This window comes from Fukomys damarensis, unplaced genomic scaffold (assembly GCF_012274545.1).
Source record: "Fukomys damarensis isolate Sample0158 unplaced genomic scaffold, DMR_v1.0_HiC HiC_scaffold_32, whole genome shotgun sequence".
NCBI classification, from domain to species: Eukaryota; Metazoa; Chordata; class Mammalia; order Rodentia; family Bathyergidae; genus Fukomys; species Fukomys damarensis.
The window spans coordinates 39,715,831-39,723,015 of record NW_022900944.1 but is presented as its reverse complement, the minus strand read 5'-3'; the positions used below and the strand labels follow the sequence as shown (position 1 = coordinate 39,723,015).

General features: G+C 40.0%; 1 long non-coding RNA gene across 1 annotated transcript in view; it reads left to right on the top strand.

The window, feature by feature from the left end:
• Positions 1-5,315, top strand: part of LOC104852036 — a 46,757-nt gene extending 41,442 nt beyond the window's left edge. Inside the window, exons 4-5 of the long non-coding RNA XR_777390.1 lie at positions 3,127-3,228; positions 5,227-5,315. This is a non-coding gene — a long non-coding RNA (uncharacterized LOC104852036). The remainder of the gene's footprint in view (positions 1-3,126; positions 3,229-5,226) is intronic.
• The last annotated feature ends 1,870 nt before the right edge of the window (positions 5,316-7,185 follow it).

Here is a 7,185-nt window from a genome sequence, read left to right as displayed (position 1 = left end):
GGAGAGGGTAGAGGGGGTGAAGGGAGGGCAGGGACAAGTGGAAAAAATGAACCAAGACCTGTCATGTAAAGGTACAAGATCCTAATGATGAATGTAACTGTACTGTAGACCTAAAATATACCAATAAACAAACAAACAAAAAAAGAAGAAGAAGAAGAAGATGCCTAGAATAGAAATATCTGGTTCAAATGGTATTTCTAGTTTCAGTTTTTTTGAAGACTCTCCATAATGATTTCCATGGTAGTTAACAAGTTCAAAACATAATTTGTCTCCCTCAGAAACTTGCTTTCCCTTTCCTATTCCCCACTTCAAAAAATGGCAGCGTTAAAAACTCACTGAGTGTTCCAAGTCTGTAAATCAGTCTCAGGTCTTCCCTCTTCACCTCCAAAGTACGCGAATCACTGAGTCCTGGTGTCCCTGCCTGCCAAATATTTCCACTTCTCTCTGTGAATCTGGGTACTCATGTAATCCAGGACACTTTCATCTTTTACTTTATCCTGGAAAAAATTGTTTTAGTTGGCCAAGTGATTCCTCTCCCAGGAACTTTTGTTTTTGCCCGGATTCCATAGAGGATTTTCAAAAATCTATACCAGGCCAGTCACTCCTCTAACACCCTAGAGGCAGTTTTCTTTGACCCTGAGAATGTGTTGTGCCCAGTGATGCTTCACAGTGGTTTACGAGGGCCTACGGGAAATGTCCCAGCTTGTCTCCGCACATCTCTCCCCATCGGTCCTCCCACAATATCCTGAGCCTCACGACATGGATCTTACATTTTCAGATGTGCCTCACTCTGTCCTTGCACACTCTGGCCCCTCTGAGGTACTTCTCTAGGTTTACCTGACCCAGCAATGATTGTTCTGTGCTAGAATCGCTGGCTTAATAATGTCTATTTCCCCACCAGCCCTCAACATTTATGTGAGCTGGTCTCTCACCTATATTGGGCACAATATAAACAAATAAGAAAGAGAGAATAATTCTGTTCTTTGTTTTGTCTTATCCATGATTCTTCTTTCTCCAAGTCATTACATTTTTAATTCCCCTTGTAGCACCTTTAATTGCCTTCTATTCTGTCTTATCAAGATACTTGCATTCTTACAAGTTATACTTGAAGACCAATGTCTATTAAGTAACATCTAGGCTAATGTGTTGGAAAATTCTAGAGCTTGAATGTTGGCATGCTAAAGATAGAAAACTCAGAAAACATCCCCGGGGGACTGCCTATTGGGAAGACCACACATGATATGTATTTTTTTCTAAAATACCAAAAGCAACTACATTTTTAACTCCTGAATGCTCTTAAGTCATCGATTAGTTCAGTTCATTTAGGAATTCCACATTTAGGATCTCTTTGTGCATTTTTGAAACTTAGCATGCGAAGATGAAAAACCATAGGATATTTGGAACTTGGCTGTAAATTAACGAGTTACTGGGATGGTAAATATGCAAAACAAATTTCAATACAATCAAATAATTGCTACAAATGGATCATTGGACAGAGCACAGGGGGAGCATATGGCAAGAACGTCTGTTAAAAGCTGGGGAAAAGGAGAAGAGTATGGATTCCATGCATATTAAATTATGAAACTATCAACTGTTGAGACTCATTAAGTATTTGAGGTCATCTATTTATCCTTCCTACATCAAATTCACACTTTCTTAATTAATGAAAAAAAAATGTGCCCAGGGAGATTATGTGGCTTGCCTAAGATCACCAGACAGTGTCAGAATCCTAATTACAACCTCCTTCCCCAAAACAAGCTTTAAATAATAAAAAAAAGAAAGTTTTTGTGATCTTTAATTTGTCTTGGGAGTCATGTCTTTGCAAACTGCCAAGCTTTAAAAACCTTCCATTTGTATTCATGGAAAAAAAGTCAGGAGTGTTTGTACAGTCAAGGACAATTTACTCTTCCTTTCTACAAGTCAGTTAATAGACCAAAGAAACTGGCCTTAAGCACAGTTTGAAAAGAAGAAAATGTGAGAATTTCAGCCCTGTGTGCCAGACAGAGGCAGAAATCTCAAAGAAGGGTTCAGGTAGTTTTTGTACATTTGTCAGCATAACTGATCCCCTTATAACTGAGAAACTCATTAGAAATTGTATTTAAGTGAGTATATTTAATTGTGTATCTCTCTATATAATGGTGCAAGTTGGTACAATTATGTATTAAGCATGCAGAGTTATCTATTAAAATAATACATATACAAAGTATAGAATATGTATCATGTAAATTGTGTATTATATAATTTATAACATCAATATGTAATTAAATGTCTATTGCTGCTAATTAAAATGCAGTTGTTCATCCAAATCCTTCTTTTGGAGGTTTTAGGGCTCTTGAAGGTATAGGATCTTCAGAAAGCAACGTAGTACAAGCTGCAGTCTCTCCTGGTATCAATTTCCAACCGGAGCACTTGTGCTTTGGAAGGAATTGCCTGACCGCAGCCCACAGAGTTGTTGTTTGACTGAGTGTCCTGTAAATATTAATGTGACCTCCCTCCACATATGTGATGTGTTTACTACCCCTCCACAAAGGTCTTCTAGACAGGAGGTCGTCCATTTTTGTAGTTCAGAAATTTGCAGGCAAATGGAGAACCAGAGGGCACCCAGAAAACATCATCATCCCCTGTAGAATTTTGCAGAAGAAAATGACAGTTTCTGGTATTGCAGCAGAATGATCAGGAGACACGATCATTCCCAGTGTGTGGCGTGGTCATGGTTTTACATCCCATGTGCATGTTTAAACTCTTGGTTAAGCTACCTCATTTATTTACTGCTCATATTTCTGTTTTATTTCAAGAAAAGTACATTTTTATGATGCATTGCTTTGAAAGCATTTAAAAATCCAGCAGCTCACACACACAATTCCAAGCAAAAGGAAAAGTGGGAACTGGACCATCAGGGGAAGTAGGCCTGGCTAAGCTACGGCAAGGGCTGTGCTCTGGATTTCGAGGACAGAGCTGAGAAAGCAAACCGGCTTCCTCTCTTCTCCGGCCCAGCCTCTCTCAGAGCTGCAGTCCCTTTGTGGAAAGGTTTTCCCCTTTTCATTGCCATAATGCTTGGGGACAGAGATGCTGTCCACTTTGCCCTGGGCCATCTCCTGACTGCTGACTCACAGTGTCGGATTGCAGGTGGCTACAGGTCAGAGAGGGAAGAGCGAACAGCATCCGGGAACAGACTTGGAGGAGGCAGATATTCGGCGGGAAGGAGAGGCAAAGGATGGGGGGAGGTTGGTAAGTATGAGCACAGAGTCTGCTCACATTACTGCTTTTCAGAGCGGACACCAGCTTCTGCTCCCTCGAAAGCTGACCACACGATTTCTGTGTGTCACTGTGTCACTGTTCCCTTTGCCAGTAAATACACACAATGAGGCTGCACTAAAGGGCATCTATGCTCTGAAGGAAAAGCCCTCTGATGTGTAAGCGAAGCAGTGTCAACTTGTCCTTTCCATTTCTTTCTGCGAAATGTTGCTATTTTTTACTCAGATTAGAAAGAATCCCTAAGCAATCTGGAGTGGAAAGAGGTTAGACTTTGAGTTTGGACAATCTGGAGGCAGATCCCAGCTTTTCCGCTTACTAGAAGTTTAAGCCAGCGTGTGCTAATTAATCCCTTTGTTCCTTGTAGCTCTTTCTTTTTCAAATAGTTTCACTGACATATAATTACTGCGCTGTATCATTCACTGAAAGTGCACAATTCAGTGTTTTCTAGAATATCCGCACAGTTGTACAATCATCACCACTAATTATAGAACAGTTTCTGTCTCCCGCAAAAGGAAAGTACATGTTCCTTTCCCTCACCCCAAGTCTCAGTTACTCATCCGCTTTCGATTTATATAGATTTGCCTGTTCTGAACATAGCCTCTAAATCGGATCCTATAATACGCGACTCTTGTGACCCATGTCTTTCACTGAGCCCTTTCCGGGTTCGCCCCTGTTGAGGGTGCAGTAGTATTTACTTGTTCTCATTGCTCACATATACCCCACTGTGCGGATGCACCGTACCTATCCAATATTAATAGACATTGGAGTCATTTTCACTTTTTGGCCATTGTGAGCAATGTTGCAATGGAGCCCGTAGAGTACATTTTCGTTTCTTTTGTATGCATAGTGAGAGTGGGATTGCTAAGCCCCATGGTGACTCCACCTCTCACACTCTGAAGAACTGCCAGTTTCTCAAACTCGTTTCAATGAGGAGCAATGTTACCAGCAATTCTTCGGGGGTAATTGCTCCAGATTCTTGATGGTACTTTTTCCTTTTCAATTGTAACCAGGCCAACGGGCGTGAAGTGGTATTTCACAGTGATTTTGATTTGCATTTCTCTAATGAATGATGGTGTTTAACATCTTTCCATAAGCTTGCTGGTCGTTTCTGTGTAACCTTTGGAGAAACCTCCATTTAGATGCTTGGTTTATTTTTAACTTCATTTTCATTATTGAACAATAAAACATACGTAGACAGCCCAATTTTTGTTTTTAGGATCCATGTGATTATCCTTGCTTTGCTCTTTTGATGCTACCCATGCTTTTTAAGCCAAGTTTATTAGGCATAAATGTGTATGCATGTGTGTGTGTGTGCGCATGTGTGCACGTGTGTGTTCAATTTAGCATCAACATATGAATATAGAGAAATATTGAGGGGGGAAATAATGTCTATTTAATTGCTATTGTCCTGAATGTCTGTCTTAATTTTTTCTCATCACTGAGACAAAATACCCAATACCAAAGTCCAAGGAGGAAAAGTTTATCATAGTTCATAGTTTGTAGAGGTTTAAGTCTATAATCAGCTAGCTACAAAGGCAGGGTGGCATGGCAAAGGGGTATCACAGAGGAGAAACAGTTCATGGCAGACAGAAGGCAGTAAAACAGAGAAGAAACAAGCAGTAAGTGAAGGAAGTCACCCTCTTTCTGTCCATTATAATCTGCCCAGGCTACCCTCACACCCAGGGTGGGGTAACCTTAATCCTTGCATCACACACTCTAGATACAGCCACCTCCAAAGAGCCTCTGTAGCACTGGGGATTTATCTCAGTGGTTCCACCACCTGCCTTGTAAGTGGGGGGAACTTGAGTTCTATCCCTGGTACCAAAAAAAATATGTCTCTGCTATGACATAAGCCATAACATTGAACTAATGTTTTGATTAATAAGTACAATTTTTGTACCTGAGTTAATTTGGAGTCTCCTGCCATGGTATGGTGATCTTATACACAGATTCTGCCCTTTTCCTTGACAGAGGAAAACTGTCACAAAACTGAGAGAAAAAGTGGTATTTCTGAGAATGGGCCTGCTGAGCTGACTTTGATGACTTCTTTATCTCCTTCCTACTAAGTAAGTTTACCAGTCTTTGATTCCCAGGAAGATAATCCTGAAGTACACTTTACAATTCTCATGTATAAAATGTATGTTCTTTGAATACAAATATGACACTAGTGAGTTCTCTAAAGTCTTTTAAACCTTTCCACAGAAACCTCCCCTTGTGCATGGAGAAGGGCTCCTGTATGTTTCAGTGTATCACCTAAACATCAAAAATATATGTAGATATGAAATATTATTCGAGTTGCTGGTAAGTAGCTGGTAAAAAGCAGGAAATTTTCAATCCACCTTCACCTACTAGCACCGACACCATCACAGCTATCCAAACAGAAGGTCTGGGTCCTCAAACCCCACCACTCATTTACGTGAGTCTCTTCCTGCCCTACTACAGTAGACAAAGTGGTCAACATGTAAGGGAGTGACCAGGAAATAGGTGGCGAAAATAGCCACCGTTGAGAGTACAGTGGTGTCGACTTACAATGGCCCCCTATAAAATCATTCTTCCAGGCACAGATATTTTTACAGTTCTGTCAGAAGGAGATGAGCACATGTTTCAGATGCATCTTTTGAGGCCCCAAAGAGAAATATTGATGAAAACAACAAACCACCATGCACAAAATATTCCTTCAAAGCTGACGAAGGTCACACTTCAACGTCCGTGTGTAAAAATGTCATGTCAATCACACAGTGCTCTTACATTGCTTGTGTTGTACTTTTGTGGGCCTTGTCAAGTTCTTAAATAAGGTAGACTCTTTCAGGAAGGTCACAGATTTCTTGCATAGGAACACAAGCTAATGTTGCCAAAAATCACTTGAAAGAAAATTTTGATGTGCAGGTTGAGATTGGGTCCATCTCACCTCTCCCACTCCGAGAGAGAGAGAGAGAGAGAGAGAGAGAGAGAGAGAGAGAGAGAGAGAGAGAGAGAGAGAGAGAGAGAGAGAGAGAGAGAGTTTCTGATGAGATTAATATAACTCAGTCTAAACTAAGGATAGTAGTCTGCGTTTGCAAGGCAAAGAGAGAGAGAGAGAGAGAAAGAGAGAGAAGGAAAGAAAGGCTTTCAGGTCACTAGCACTCAGAGTTGACAGAGAACTTGTTTCATTATTATATATGTAATATATAAAATGCATGTGTATTACATGCATGTGTTACATGTATCAATATAGTTACATATATTGTTACATAGTCATATTTATTTTACTATTTAATATATCTTATGTATTTTTCTCATCTGTGGTACATGTTAAAAAGGTAGATACTAAAGAAAACACTATTAGGCTAAGTTGTGTTGTTGTTTTTGCGGGATGTATGTAGTTTCTTCCACTTCCTAATGGCTATGTTTAAAATATTGATCAACTATGTTAGCAGCATAGAAAAACTAAAACCCTACGGAAAATATTAATGACAGAAAAATAAAGACGTACAAACACTAGGCTTAGGCTTTTTAAAAAAGTTAATACACTGACAAACTTTCACTTTAAATTTATAAATAAAACTGAAGCTCATTAAAACGCATAGCAAGTAGCTTAATATTTAATATTCTAAGGTAGTCGATCGCTCAGTGTACAGTGTTTGTTTCTGTGTGTTTGTCATGTGTCTCTGTGTTGTGTGCTATGAGTACACGTGTGTGTGTGCACTGGATGTGTTGTATGTACAGTGGCCAGAAGAGGTTACCTATGCCCAATTTCTGGGCCGAATGCGGGGTTTTTTTTGTTTTGTTTTTGTTTTTCAGAAACAGGCCTGAGCCTTACCACGCAGAGCCTATGGAGACTGAAATCCTTTCTCACAAGCTCTTCAGGATAATGAAAGGGCTTTGGGTTTGGAACAAACTGAATAAAGTCAAGTCAGTTGGCCAAATGAGTCTCTGCTTTGCTTTTTCCCT